Here is a 16466-nt window from a genome sequence, read left to right as displayed (position 1 = left end):
GGGGGGTGCTGGAGGGGTCCACGAGACAAGAGGCGCTCCCAGTAGGGGGGGCTTATCTCCTGGGCTCCTCGAGTATCTTCTGACATGGACTCCAAGTCTCCAGGATGATAATCTTCTAAAAAATCATGTTGCCGAAGGTTTCATTCCGTGTGGACTCCGTTTGATATTCCTTTTCTTCGAAATACTGAAACATGCAATAAAACAACAATATGGGCTGGGCCTCCGGTTAATAGGTTAGTCCCAAAAGTAATATAAAAGTGTATAATAAAGCCCATAATCATTCAAAACAGATAATAAAATAGCATGAGTGCTTCATAAATTATAGATACGTTGGAGACGTATCAAGTAGCAGCGGTCCTTGGCATTAGACCAACTTAGGCCAAAAGCCTAAGCTTGGGGGAGTACGTATTTCTCACCAACTTTACATTCATGTTCACACACTACACTAGTTGTCGGTTCTCATACTCTTTCATTGTATTATCCATGCTAGTTTGAATTTCTTTTTCTAGTTTTCTTCTTGTGTGTTTGATAAACCTTAAGAAAAACTAAAAAATTAGTTAGTTTAATTTCCATGCTTGTAGTAGAAATTAAAATGAAAACCCAAAAAGATTTCTTGTTCTTCTTTTTACTTGTTGGGAGCTTTCCCTTGTAAATAGTTTTCTTTTCTTTTCTTTTCTTTGGGGTCAAGAAGACCATATTGAAAATGTTTAGTGGCTCTCTTATGCATGATTGTCTATTTAATTTAGAGCCCATATTACTTTGTCTTCTCTCTTTTGAGTTGAATGCTTGCAGATTCCAGCTTAGTCCAATGCACGTACACTCTTATTATTATACACATCGTTCGGTCGTGCAAGTGAAAGGCAATAATGACGATATATGATGGACTGATTGTCATGAGAGAAGCTGGTATGAACTCGACCTCTCTTGTTTTTGTAAATATGATGAGTTCATTGTTCCTGATTCAGCTTATTATGAAGTAAACATATTTGCAATAACATTTAGAGATTATAGTTGCTTGTGCCATGCTTGATTAGCTTTGAGTTATAATGGTTTACCTTGCGTGCCAACATACTATTAGAATGATTATGATGTGGTATGATGGGATGGTATCCTCCTTTGAATGAATTGAGTGACTCGACTTGGCACATGTTCACGCATGTAGTTGAAACAAATCAACATAGCCTTCATGATATTTATGTTCATGGTAGATTATATCCTAGTCATGCTTGTACTTGGTGTGAATTAGTTTTAATGCATGTTTGTGACCGTTGTCGCTCTCTTAGTTGGTCGCTTCCTAGTCTTTTGCTAGCCTTCACCTGTACTAAGCGAGAATACTGCTTGTGCATCCAAACTCCTTAAACCCCAAAGTTATTCCATATGAGTCCACTATACCTTCCTATATGCGGTATTTACCTGCCGTTCCAAGTAAATTTGTATGTGCCAAAATCCAAACCTTCAAATGAAATTCTATTTTGTATGCTCTAGCATCTCATGTTTCCACTAGGCCTGCCTATATCTTCCATGCTAGGTGGGTTATTCTCAAGAGGAGTGGACTCCGCTCCTCATTCATGAGAAAGGGCCGGTAACCGGGATGCCCAATCCCATGATCCAAAAAGATCAAAGCAAATCAAAATAATTAAACAAAACTCCCCCAGGATTGTTGTTAGTTGGAGGCACTCGTTGTTTCGAGAAAGCCATGGGTTGATGCTTGTTGGTGGTTGGGGGAGTATAAACTTTTACCATTCTGCGTGGGAACTGCCTATAATGCATGTAGTATGGAAGATACAACCATCTCATAGTTGTTGCGTTGACAGTGAAAGTATGCCGCTCAAAATGTTATTCAATCTCTATTTTAAAATCGAGCTCTGGCACCTCTACAAGTCCCTGCTTCCCTCTGCGAAGGGCCTATCTATTTATTTTATGTTGAGTCATCATCTTTTTATTAAAAAGCACCCGCTGGAGAGCACACTGTCATTTGCATTCATTACTATTGGTTTATATTGGGTATGACTTGACTGGATCTCTTTTACCATGAATTACAATGTTTAGTCAGTCCTTGATCTTTAAAGGTGCTCTGCATTTATGTTTTGCGGTCTCAGAAAGGGCTAGCGAGATACCATTTTGTTATATCATGTTATGATTGTTCTAAGAAAGTGTTGTCATCTGAGTTTTATTTTTATCGCTCGCTAGCTGGTTATGCTATTGATATGAGTAGTTGTGAGACCTAAGTGTAATTGTGATTATGGTTAGTTTATAATATTGTTGAAACTTGAATGATGGCTTTGCATGTTTACAACAACAAGAGCAAACAGAGTTTGTAAAAGTTTTTCTTTATCACTTTCAGCTTATCGACTGAATTGCTTGAGGACAAGCAAAGGTTTAAGCTTGGGTGAGTTGATACGTCTCCAACGTATCTACTTTTCCAAACACTTTTGCCCTTGTTTTGTACTCTAACTTGCATGATTTGAATGAAACTAACCCGAACTGATGCTGTTTTCAGCAGAATTACCATGATGTTGTTTCATGTGTAGAAAACAAAAGTTCTCGGAATGTCCTGAAAATCCTCGGAGGCACTTTTTGGAAAATATAAAAAATACTGGAGAATGAATCAAGACCAAGGGGCCCACACCCTGTCCACGAGGGTGGGGGGCGTGCCCTCCCCCCTGGGCGCGCCCCCCTGTCTCGTGGGCCCCCTGAGGCTCCGCCGACCTCAACTCCAACTCCATATATTCCGTCTCGCAGAGAAAAAAAATTAGAGAGAAAGTTTCATTGCGTTTTACGATACGGAGCCGCCGCCAAGCCCTAATCTCTCTCAGGAGGGTTGATCTGTAGTCCGTTCGGGGCTCCGGAGAGGGGGATTCGTCGCCATCGTCATCATCAACCATCCTCCATCACCAATTTCATGATGCTCACCGCCGTGCGTGGGTAATTCCATCGTAGGCTTGCTGGACGGTGATGGGTTGGATGAGATTTACCATGTAACCAAGTTAGTTTTGTTAGGGTTTGATCCCTAGTATCCACTATGTTCTGAGATTGATGTTGCTATGACTTTGCTATGCTTAATGCTTGTCACTAGGGCCCGAGTGCCATTGTCGGTGTCAAAACCGGCGGATCTCGGGTAGGGGGTCCTGAACTGTGCGTCTAGGTGGATGGTAATAGGAGACAAGGGACACGATGTTTTACCCAGGTTCGGGCCCTCTTGATGGAGGTAAAACCCTACGTCCTGCTTGATTAATATTGATGATGTGTGTTACAAGAGTGGATCTACCACGAGATCAAGGAGGCTAAACCCTAGAAGCTAGCCTATGGTATGATTGTTGTTCGTCCTATGGACTAAAGCCATCCGGTTTATATAGACACCGAAGAGGGCTAGGGCTACACAGAGTCGGTTACAATGGTAGGAAATCTACATATCCGTATCGCCAAGATTGCCTTCCACGCCAAGGAAAGTCCCATCTGGACACGGGACGAAGTCTTCAATCTTGTATCTTCATAGTCTTGGAGTCTGGCCGATCATGATAGTTCGGCTATCCGGACACCCCCTAGTCCGGAACTCCCTCAGTAGCCCCTGAACCAGGCTTCAATGACAACGAGTCCGACGCTCATGTTGTCTTCGGCATTGCAAGGCGGGTTCTTCCTCCGAATAATTTATAGAAGATTGTGAATACCAGGATAGTGTCCGGCTCTGCAAAAATAAATTCCACGTACCACCATAGAGAGAATAACATTACACAAGTTCAATCTGCTGACGTATTTTGTGGCGTGACGTCATACCACTACCAAGCCTTTACTCAAATTGTTTTTATTGTTCCACCTCCGCGCGTTTAGCGAAGCGGTTTCCTTGGCACGTCTTGTCGAAGCAAAGATCGTGTTCCCCTTATTCCGGGATTCCCATCAATACGGACGCGGGTAACCCAACCGCGCCATTGATTGTGACGCTTGGGAGATAAGCGAGTTTTACCAGGCCGGTGGGGACACATGTTTTCGTCCGCCCATATAAGGGGATAAAGATCCAACCCTTTTACCTGCGCCTTCTTCCTCCTTGGCTTATCCATCTCCGCGAACTCGAGCTCCAGCGCCCAAGTCCGCACTTCTCACCTCAACCTTCTCCAACTATGTCCGGAGCGGGAGGCAAGTGGATGGCCTCCTCCGTCACGGAGGGGCAGATCCAGAAGCCGCGCGACGCCGGATATCTGTCCAGCGACATCGCGCATCGGCTCCCCGACGAGGGAGAGCTCATCCCCACCCCCAGGCCTCATGAGAGGGTAGTATTTCTTCCCCATTTCCTCCGTGGACTGGGCTTCCCACTTCATCCCTTTGTCCGGGGGCTCATGTTCTACTATGGCCTAGATTTCCATGATCTGGCGCCGAATTTCATCCTCAACATCTCGGCATTTATCGTCGTGTGCAAGGCCTTCCTCTGCATCCAGCCCCACTTCGGCTTGTGGCTCAAGACCTTCAGTGTCAAGCCGAAGGTTGTGAAGGGCAGCCAAGCGGAGTGCGGAGGCGCCATGGTGGGCAGGATGTCCCACGTTACGTGGCTGGAGGGCACTTTCGTGGAAACCATTAAAGGGTGGCAATCAGGGTGGTTTTACATCACCGAGCCGCGTGACCCTGATTGGGCAGCGGCCCCCGAATTCAGATCCGGCATCCCTACACGGCTCACCTCCTGGAAAGAGAGTGGCCGGATCTGGGGGGATTCGGAGGAGCTGACCGGACTCCAAGCCTGTATCCAGAAGCTGGTGGACAAGAAGCTCAAGGTTGTCAACATAGTCCAGGTCATGCTCATCCGCCGGATTCTGCCGTGCCAACGACGGGGCTTCATCATGTGGGAGTTCGATCCGGCGCAGCACCAGACTCTGAGCGGGATCTTTGACACTACGTACGAAGATGTCTGGAAGGTGCTGTTCAAAGGCGCCGAGGCTCCCGCATCCTCTACCGAAGATCACGGATTCCGCTCGCAGCGTCCAGCTGATGAGGTAAGTGATTTCACCACTCGTTTTCCATAGTTTGACTCTATGCGGGATCTAAACTCCCTTTACCTTTGACAGGACTGGCTGGCGAAGGCCGAACGGACTATCTGTCCGGCGCCATTGCCAGAGGACCCAGCGGACGCCCGCCTAACGGGGCTGCTGGCTCCGGCACCCCACGTGGTGCCGGAGAAGAAGGCCAAGAAGAAGGCCACGGGGACTCTGAAGAGTTGCCGTTTTCAGGTGCTATCGGACGATGAATCCGAGGCCGACTCCTCCCACCAAGGCGAGGAGGAGAAGAAGAAAGCCTCTCCCTCGGTGGGGGGAGGGAAGAAAAGGAAGGCCTCCCCAACAAGGGAGGCCGAAGGGTCCAAGAAGGGAAAAACTCTTCCCCCGGACTGCTCCGCCAATGCCAGTGACGACGACGAGGATTGGCCTCCAAGGGCCAAGCCCCTGGCGAGATCGTAAGTATCCGGACTCCCGAGTAACTTCAAGGTTTATATTTTTCGCCACATAATGTCTTTCTAATGCCGCATACAACCCTGCAGTCCGCGTAAGGATGATCTCCCCGCTTCATCGAGCGGGTCCTTAGGTGCGTCGGATATGGATTCTCTTCCGACTGCCTCCACCCCCCATGACGTGGACGATGCCGAGGTGGGATCACAGGAAGGGACCCACCAGGAGGAGAGGGCCCCGGAGGTGTCACAGGACAACCTCCCGGACTTTGCACCGGGCTCGGCCCCGGAACCCACAGTGGCCCCGGAGTCCGGCGGTTGACCCCTTCGCAAGAAGGGCAAGACCATGACGCCGGCAGCCTCCGTCCAACCAGAGGCGCCGGATAGCTTGCTGGAGGCACTCAATGGCGCCTCCATCAAAGAGGAACACCGCACCGTTATGAGTGCGGTGATTCAGAAGGTGCAGCTCGCCAAGAGCGGGCTGACCGAAGCCTGCAGCAGCCTTCTAACAGGCTTTGAGGTAAGAATTTCAATATGTATAGAATGGTACCGCATAGACAGTAGCCCCTGATGCTCGGTTCGGTGTTTGGAAAGAAAAGCCGGACTGAGGATCTAAAAAGATATATGCAGGAGTCATAATAAATATGTCAATATGGGATTTGCAGGCTGCGCTGCTGACCTCTGCCGCACTGACTGTGGAGGTCAATACTTTGAAGGAAAACCTCGAGCGGTCCGAGAACGAGGTCGGCCGTGCCAAGAAGCAGCTCGAGGACAAGCAAGGTGAGTAACACCTTATTAAAATTGTACCTTACAGAAAAGGATTTTGGTTGCAAAAGAATGACAAGGATAACATGGGTATTGCAGGGGCCACTAACGAGGTGGCGACATTGAAAGAGGCGGTGGCCGCGGCCGAAATCAATGCGGCTGTGGAGCGCACCGAGCGAGAGAAGCAGGAGGCGCGGGTGGCGGAGGTACAACAAGAGCTCCAGGATCTCGTGAAAAAACATGAGAGCCTGGAGCGTGACTCGAAGACTCGAGAGTCTGAGCTTGCAACGGCTCTTGAGAGTGCCAAAGCAGCTAAGGCCGAAGCCTACAAGGCCCTCTAGGAGATTGAGGCGGTGAAGAAAATAGCAGCGGGTAAGGCATTTTTCATGCAAAGTAAGCATGTGAGTGTTAATTACCTGTTTCTTACCCGAATTCGGAGCTCTCTAGGAGCGTTCACAGATCTTCCTCGCAGCGTGTCCGATGCTGCCGCATTCTACCGGGCCGAGGAGGGGAGCTCGACGGAGAAGGTCTTCTGGTCTCAATATGCTGAGGCCGGACATCCGGTGCCCCTTAGCGACCAGCTGAAGCAGCTGGTCGAGCTCCACAAGGCGGCCGAACAGGCCATGAAGGGCCTCATAGTTCGGCTGTGGCCTAAGGAGGCCATGCCTGGGAGCTACTTCGGCCTGGTGCGGCGGCTGGTAGATGCGTGCCCGTGGGTTGAAGTCATCAAGCACTCCGCCTGTATTGAGGGTGCCCGTCGGGCCCTTGCCCGCGCAAAGGTGCACTGGGGCAAGATGGATGCCCAGAAGCTTGTGATGGACCCGCCACCAGAGGGCAAGGAACATCGCACGCCCGAGATGTATTATAAGAGTGTGCTGAAGGGCGCCCGCACTATTGCGGGGGAGTGCTCCAAAGATGTAATTTTTGAGTAGACTCGCATTTTGATATCCTGTGCGCTGAAAACTGAGTTCATATGCGCTAAGCAACGCTTGTTAATTTAAAATATTACCTTCTGTGTGGCTGTTTATCAAATCTGAGAGATGGTAAGTCGTCGGCTTCAGCCCCCATGTCACGAGTGCTGGGGTGTTCGGGATAAACTTGAGCACTCTTATTCCCATTTTTGGGTCCATCTAGGGAGGCGCTCAACACAGCGAACAAGGCAACCGGACTTATAATGCTTGAACACTCTCACTTAGCCATAGAATTCTATAATTTTAAATTTCGGCGAAGCCCCTAGTCTTCGGAAGGCCGAATTTGGGGCGCTATCCACGCCTAGGCCGGACAGGATCCGGCTCCTCGCTCTAAGCGGAATAAGTCTTTAAGGACTCGCAAAAACCTCTCGAACAGCGATCGGCTCTCGCCTCATCATGACGGTCAGTTTTAGCTTTCTCCACTGAGGTGTTAACGCAGCTCAACTGGGGCGCAATCGTAGTGGTTATCCCAGTGCTACCTTAGCCGATACAACGGAACGTAAGGTACCAAAACATGGGAGCCGGGCAAACCCAACTATTGACCCAAGACATGATTCGGAGCCGATGCATATAATGCTATAAGTTCGGGGTGCCGCACTTGTGAAAGTGTTCGGACTTATCACACCATGATGCGGGAAACATAAGCCCCTGGTGTGTTTTAACCGTACCAAAGTGTACGGATGCGACATGTCGTAAATGAACATATGTATGAAAAAGAAATGCAATTATAAGAAAAAAAGGTGCTGCATTGTTTTATTCAATAAGTGCTGCAGAACGATACAAATGGTGCGATAATCAAGGGATGGGACTGTTAAACATGTCCCCCACCAAGGGTAGGCTGCGGATTGGTGTATAAAAATGCTTGTAATGGAGACCACCTGTATATTCGTTGTAGCCTTTATCCTTCCCTGGCTGTTGCATCGTGAGTTCGGCAGGTCTGCTGCCGGACAGGGCCTCAGACGAACGGAGTCCTGTGGGTAAAAAATAGAAGGTAAAAAGAGAAAAAAAAAGAATGACACACTTGAGAGCCCATGGTGTGGTTGACCCGCAGTCTGGGCTCCTCTCCCCATGCCCATGGTATCTTCAGAGCGTAATGGTGTACGTGAAGGACCTGTTTTGACGTTTTGCAGGGGCTGGGGTTGGGGCCGCACTGCTACGCGTGCTCGGAACGTGCCAGGTGGTCTTGTTGTATATTACTCCGGGCGCGTTTAGCTATGTCCAGCTGCTTAACGGCCGGACTCAGGAATTGCCTTAAGAGGCTGCATTGTACTTCTGCCGCGAGAGCCACTGTATGTTCCTCCGTTCGGAGAGAACGTTCAGTGTTTCCGTTGACCGTGATGACTCCTTGAGGGCCTGACATCTTGAGCTTGAGGTATGCATAGTGCGGCACCGCGTTGAACTTTGCAAACGTGGTACGTCCGAGCAAGGCATGATAGCCGCTGCGGAACGGGACTATGTCGAAGATTAACTCCTCGCTTCGGAAGTTATCCGGGGATCCGAAGACCACTTCTAGTGTAAATGAGCCTGTACAATTGGCTTCTACACCTGGTATGACGCCTTTAAAGGTCGTCTTGGTAGGTTTAATCCTTTAGGGGTCTATGCCCATTTTGCGCACTGTATCCTGATAGAGCAGGTTCAGGCTGCTGCCGCCGTCCATCAGGACTCTGGTGAGGTGAAATCCATCGATGATTGGGTCTAAGACCAATGCGGCGAATCCGCCGTGGCGGATGCTGGTGGGGTGGTCCCTTCGGTCAAAAGTGATCAGGCAGGAGGACCATGGATTGAACTTCGGGGCGACTGGCTCCATCGCGTATACATCCCTGAGTGCACGCTTCCGCTCCCTTTTAGGTATGTGCGTTGCGTATATCATGTTCACCGTCCGCACCTATGGGGGGAAACCCTTCTGTCCTCTATTGTTCGGCGGTCGGGTCTCTTCCTCGTCATCGCAATGCAGCCCCTTGTCATTGTTTTCGGCAATCAACTTGCCTGCCTGCTTGAAGACCCAAAAATCCCTATTGGTGTGGTTAGCTGGCTTTTCGGGGGTGCCGTGTATCTGGCACGGGCGGTCGAGTATTCGGTCCAAATTGGACGGACCCGGAGCAGTTCTTTTGAATGGCTTTTTCCGCTGACCGGGTTTAGAGCCTCTGAATCCGGCATTGACTGCCGTATCCTCACTATTGTCGTCGTTGATGCGGTGCTTGTTTTTGTAACGACGCGACCTGCCATTTCGGTCCTTGAAATCCGGACTGCCAGAATTTTTGCTGAGGTTGTTGCTGCATGCTAGCCAGCTATCCTCACCCACGCTGAAGCGGGTCATGAGTGATGTGAGGGCTGCCATGGATTTCGGCTTTTCCTGTCCCAGGTGCCGGGCAAGCCACTCATCGCGGATGTTATGCTTGAAGGCCGCGAGGGCCTCCGCATCCGGACAGTCGACGATTTGGTTTTTCTTGGTTAAGAACCGTGTCCAGAATTGTCTGGCTGATTCGTCTGGCTGTTGAATTATGTGGCTTAGGTCGTTAGCGTCTGATGGTCGCACATACGTGCCCTGGAAGTTATCGAGGAATGCGGCTTCCAGGTCTCCCCAACTCCCAATTGATTCTACTGGCAAGCTATTAAGCCAATGCCGGGCTGGTCCTTTAAGCTTGAGGGGGAGATATTTGATGGCGTGGAGATCGTCACCGCGGGCCATGTGGATGTGAAGAAGATAGTCTTCGATCCAAACCGCGGGGTCTGTTGTGCCATCGTAAGATTCGATATTCACGGGTTTAAACCCTCCGGGGATTTGATGATCCATTACTTCATCCGTGAAGCATAGTGGGTGTGTGGCGCCTCTGTACTGGGCGATATCACGACGGAGCTCAAAAGAGTTTTGTCTGTTTTGTTCGGCCCGACCGGACTTACTGTGTCCGGCGCGACGATTGTCATCACGTACCATGGGGCGCCCACGCGATCCATAGATCGATCTTGATTGTCTTGCCTTATCCTCCAATATATCTCACAAGTCCGGAGCGTTCCCCTGTGGCCTTGTGCTTTTCGAGCGATGCCGGGGTACGGGTCTAGTGAAGGGCCTAGAGGCCTCTCTGTCGCGACCACGGGGTGGCCGGTCAGCCGTATTGTCTCCTGGTGATGCGGGTTCATATGCTTCCTCCTCTAATCGGGGGAGCAGCTTGCACTTAGGGTAGCTTTTGGAGGGGCGTTCGAGGTCATGCTCTTCGGCCGCGAGGACTTCAGTCCATCTGTCGGCTAGCAGATCTTGATCAGCTTTAAGCTGTTGCTGCTTTTTCTTGAGGCTGTTTGTCGTGGCCATAAGCCTGCATTTAAAACGCTCTTGTTCGACGGGATCCTCAGGCACGATGAATTCATTGTCGTCGAGGCTTGCTTCGTCTCCAGAGGGAGGCATATAATCCTCTACCTCTTCTTCTGCCGCTCTCTCATGAGGGCTGGCGTCTCCATCCTCCTGTGTTGGGTCTTGCTGGAGTGGGTTGTCTTCGGCACTGTCCGGTGTATTATTATCTCCGGTGCCGGAATCTTCATTCTTGCTGTGGCGGGATTTAGAGCGGCGCCGCTGACGCCGGCGCTTGGGCTGTTTCTTGGAGGGGTCATCCTCCTCTGTTCCTTCGCCATTCCCATCTTTTGGGATATCCACCGTGTATATGTCATATGATGAGGTGGCTTTCTAGTGCCCGGTCGGCGCTGGTTCTTGGTCGTCTCCGGCATCGTCGTCCATGCCGTCAATGTCTTCGGAGTCGTAGTCTAGCATGTCGGTTAGATCGTCGACAGCGGCTACCAAGTGGGTGGTGGGTGGGCTTTGAATTCATTCGTCATCCGCATCCCAGCCGTCCTGACCGCAGTCCAGCCAGGGTTCTCCTGATAACGGGAGATTTTTCAGCGAACTCAAGATGTCGCCGAAAGGTGAGTATTGGAAGATGTCCGCTGCGGTGAACTCCATGATCGGCGCCCGATCGGATTCGATCGGAGGGGGCGCGGGGGGTTCGGAGTCCGGCGAGGAGTCCGGCACCTCGGAGTCACGAGCTTTATGAGGGACAAGGTCAGTGTTTGGCTCTATCGCCGTAGAGGTGGCAGCCTCCGAGGCGGTGTCTAGCCAGCCATCCTCGATCTGCGCAGCCGGCTCCGAATTGAAGATCGGAGCGGGTTCGAGTGCGGCCTCCAGGGTACTGTCCGGCTGCAGAGCTAAATCATGCTCGCCGTGACAGTGCGGCACGCTCGACTGTGGCTCGAATCCATTGAAGATCAAATCCCCGCGGATGTCCGCCGTGAAGTTTATACTTCCAAATCTGACCTGACGGCCAGGGGCGTAGCTTTTGATCTGCTCCAGATGGCCAAGCGAATTGGCCCGCAGTTCGAAGCCACCGAATACGAAGATTTGTCCGAGGAGAAAGGTCTCACCCTGGACTGCGTCGTTGATGATGGTCGAAGAAGCCATCAAGCCTATTGGTGACGACACAGAGGAACTCTCAATGAAAGCACCAATGTCGGTGTCAAAACCGGCGGATCTCGGGTAGGGGGTCCCGAACTGTCTGTCTAGGCGCATGGTAACAGGAGACAAGGGACACGATGTTTTACCCAGGTTCGGGCCCTCTTGATGGAGGTAAAACCCTACGTCCTGCTTGATTAATATTGATGATGTGTGTTACAAGAGTGGATCTACCACGAGATCAAGGAGGCTAAACCCTAGAAGCTATCCTATGGTATGATTGTTGTTCGTCCTATGGACTAAAGCCATCCGGTTTATATAGACACCGGAGAGGGCTAGGGCTACACAGAGTCGGTTACAATGGTAGGAAATCTACATATCCGTATCGCCAAGCTTGCCTTCCACGCCAAGGAAAGTCCCATCCGGACACGGGACAAAGTCTTCAATCTTTTATCTTCATAGTGTTGGAGTCCGGCCGATCATGATAGTTCGGCTATCCGGACACCCCCTAGTCCGGAACTCCCTCAGCCATGATTTCAGATCTGAACCTATTATGTTTTCATGAATATGTGTATGTTTTTGATCCTATCTTGCAAGTCTATAGTCACCTATTATCTATTATGTTTCGACAACCCCGAAGTGACAATAATCGGGATACTTCTCAGTGATGACCGTAGTTTGAGGAGTTCATGTATTCACCATGTGTTAATGCTTTGGTCCGGTTCTCTATTAAAAGGAGGCCTTAATATCCCTTAGTTTCCACAAGGACCCCGCTGCCTCGGAAGGGTAGGACAAAAGATGTCATGCAAGTTCTTTTCCATAAGCACGTATGACTATATTCGGAATACATGCCTACATTACATTAATGAATTGGAGCTAGTTCTGTGTCACCCTATGTTATAGCTATTATATGAGGAATCGCATCCGACATAATTATCCATCATTGATCCATTGCCTACGAGCTTTTCATATATTGTGCTTCGCTTATTTCCTTTTCCGTTCCTATTGTCGCAATCACTATAAAACCCAAAAATATTGCTATTACTATCTTTACCTTTTATCACTGTTACCATTACTATCATACTACTTTGCTACTAATTACCTTGCTGCAGATACTAAGTTATCCAAGTGTGGTTGAATTGACAACTCAACTACAAATACTCAAGAATATTGTTTGGCTCCCCTTGTGTCGAATCAATAAATTTGGGTTGAATACTCTACCCTCGAAAGCTGTTGCGATCCCCTACACTTGTGGGTCATCAGGGAGTCGACGAAAAACAATTCTAGCTGCCACAAGTTCCAGAAACCACATATCCAATCTAGACACCATCACAGAAGGGTTCATCACCCTCATTGGTGCCTCTCCGATGATGCATGATTAGTTCATTGTAGTCCTACGAGTCCGTAGTGAGTAGCTAGATGGCTTCCTCTCTATCTCTCTTTTGATTCTCAATACAATGGTCTCTTGGGGATCTATTTGATGTAACTCTTTTTGTGGTGTGTTTATTGGGATCCGATGAACTTTGAGTTTATGATCAAATCTATGTTTTTATCCATGAAATTCATTTGAGTCTTTTGATCTCTTATATGCATGATTACTTATAGCCTCGTATTTCTTCTTCGAATCTTTGGTTTAGTTAGGCTGACTAGAACGATTTTTCTTGCCATGGGAAGAGGTGCTTTGTGATGGATTTGATCTTACGGTGCTCAATCCCAGCGACAGAAGGGGAAATGACATGTATGTATCATTGCTATTAGGGATAAGAAGATGGGGTCTATTCATGAATACATCTTGTCTACATCATGTCATCGTTTTTATTGCATTACTCCGTTTCTCCATGTACTTAATACACTAGATGCATGCTGGATAGCAATCGATGTGTGGAGTAATAGTAGTAGATGCAGGCATGAGTCAGTCTACTAATCTTGGGCGTGATGCCTATCATTGTTGAGGAAATCGTTAACTGGTAGCTGCTCGGTTGGCTGGCGAGTAGGGGATTAATAGGCTAATCGACAAGTTAATCGGCCATTTAATCAACTAATCGATGATTTATCGGTTTATCAGCTACTCGGTGGCCCTAGGAGTAGGGATTAATCGGCAAGTTAACTGGTTAATCAAACGATTTCTTGAGGATGCCTATATAATGATCATTGCCTGGATACCGTCATAATTATTTGAAGTTCTATCAATTGCCCAATAGTAAAAAAAAGTATCCACCGTATGCTATTTTTCTTGAGGGAAGCCACTAGTGAAATCTATGGCCCCGGATCTATTTTCTCATCATATACTTTCAGATCTATTTTGCTATTTGCCTTTTAGTTTATTTGGCACTTTTATTTTCAGATATATATTATCAAAAAACCCAAAAATACCTCGCTGAATTTTATTTTCTTTTATTTGCATCTATCAATCCATTGCAACTTTTTTCTCGTCCACGTGCCAATTTCTGGCGCCGCTACCCGAAAGGGATTGACAACCCCTTTTACACGTCGAGTTGCAAGTATTAGTTCTTTGTCTGCAGGTACCATTTACGTAGTGTTGCGTGGTTATCCTACTGGTTCGATAACCTTGATCTCATCACTCAGGGAAATACCTACCATTGTTGTGCTGCATTATCCCTTCCTCTTTGGGGAAATACCGACGTGGTTCAAGCCGCATCAGTTCAATATTACACGCAATAGATATTCTTAATCTAATGTAACAAAAGTTCAATGAAATGAATTGTCGCTGATGAGTATGAACCACCACAACCGGGTCCCGCGTGCATGGAGACCCAAAGCAATACCGTAGGTGTATCAAGCATGTGCACTATTCATTGCAGCAATGTTTCTTGCAATGTGACGGCCAGGATCGCTCCAGATGAAGATCCGACGGCCAGGATCGTTTTGGACGGCTAATCTGCCGGCCTAGATTCAGATGCAAGTTTCCTTTTATTAACATCATCAGAAGGACAACAAAAGCAGTCAGCCTCAAAATCATATTAAGGTCTTTCCTAGCATTATACTCATATAAAGCACTGATATATGGTTGATTATAGTTCTCAATCTGCATATGCGAGAGAACATGTGACACCCCAAAAATTTGACCTTGTTTTAATGAATTAAAATTTTTGCCAGGGATTAAAACTTTGGATTACTAAGCTCCATTTTTTTTATTTTTAAATCATTTCCTTCCCTGTTATGATGAATTTTTCCCAGAGAGAAAACTTTCCAAATATGTTATTGGACTTGTTTAACCTCTCAAGAAAAACTTTCCTTTTATCAGTGTAACTAATTAAATAATTAAGTTGCTTGATCTTTATTTTCTTGAAAATGGTTTTTCAAGGTTAAATGGCCATTTTTGAACTACAACCATTTGATAGATTCACTTAAAATTCCAACCAAAATTTGGAGATGTCATGTGATGTTTTTAAATCACTTTTATGCAAAAATATATTTCATTCATGAAATATTTTGAGCTCTACAGCAAATTTTGTTCTCTGGTCCAGTGGGCAATTTTTGCACTACAACTCCTTTAAATAATTCTTTCTAGCATCCACCAAAATTTTGGGATGATGGTAATGGCCTAAGATTCCACTTTGTGCAAAAACCTAGTGCTGTTCTTTGAAATATTTGAGTGAATCAACCTCATCTTCAGTCTGGACCAACTAGATGGTTTGTACAGCAACCATATTTTTGCTTGCTCTTTAACCCTTGATTCTTTCTCCTACTTGTAGTCCTCCATGTTAAACCCTTAAGTCCAAGAGCATGCACCCTTTGGATCATTTTTGGTTCATGAAATAATGTCATTTATTTCCTGCCCAGAATTGAAGTTTTGCAAAACTTGCACCAACAAGTTTCTGCTTTTGATCAACTAACCTCACCACCTTCTCATTCATCTAAAGAGACTTCCATCTGGAGTTTTGACCACTCTAAGACTTGCCTAAGTGCCCTTAGCATTTTGTCAAACACCTTATGGGCATGACCAGTTTTGACATGAGTTGTGGCAATGCACTGTGAACTTGCACCTCTGATCAAACTAGTATGTCCACTAGACTCCCCGTTACTCCTAACCTGGGTCTGTTAATTGCCAGCCTCGACCGCGACCTCTAGCATGCTCGGGCATTCCGTCGAGCACACTCACTGCATGCACTGGACGCGCCCAGAGCGCGCGTAATGCACAATGCCGCGCCAGAGCCGACACGCTGGCCCCCCTGGCTTTGGCCCACACGGCAGCACCTCGCCACGCACTCCCCTTCTCACCGCTACGCGCCAAGCCGCCCTCGCCACGCCCGGCAAGCCAAGAGCTAGCCGCCGCCGCCGCCCGACAGCCTCTACCCATGTCGGCGCCGCCAAAGCCACCTCCACTCGCCAGCTCGTCCCTAGGGCAGTGCCCACTCGTCCGCTAGCTCCTGCCGTCATCCCCAGCCACGCCACATTGCCCTGCAAGCTACAGAGAGGCGGTTCGCCGGAGAGCTTATCCGGCCGCCACGGAACCGACCTCGACGAGCTATAAAAGGAGGCCCCCGAGCCTCCCCGAGCACACAGGAAACCTTAGAATGCTCCCCTAGTCCTCCCATGGCAGCCAATCGACCCGGGGGCGGTCTTCTTCCCCACCTCCAGCAACTGCAGCCGCCACCACTGCCCCGGCCAATTCGGCACCACCAGGGCCTCCCACTCTCCGTTCTCTCCACCGAGCCCCCTCATCCTCCCGTAAACCATTCCCACTACTCGATTTTGATTGAGGACCACCGTAGCCCCAAAACCACTCTGCTCCCGAAGCTCTCCGTCCGCCGCGAAACTCACCGCCGCCGACCCCTTCCACTCCCGAGACCGTAACACCCACCGGCGGGACCGCCTCGACCCCCTGAGCCCGTGGATGACTTCGGTT

This window comes from Triticum dicoccoides, chromosome 1B, assembly GCF_002162155.2.
Source record: "Triticum dicoccoides isolate Atlit2015 ecotype Zavitan chromosome 1B, WEW_v2.0, whole genome shotgun sequence".
In the NCBI taxonomy this organism is placed as follows: Eukaryota; Viridiplantae; Streptophyta; class Magnoliopsida; order Poales; family Poaceae; genus Triticum; species Triticum dicoccoides.
This window is presented reverse-complemented; position numbering follows the sequence as displayed.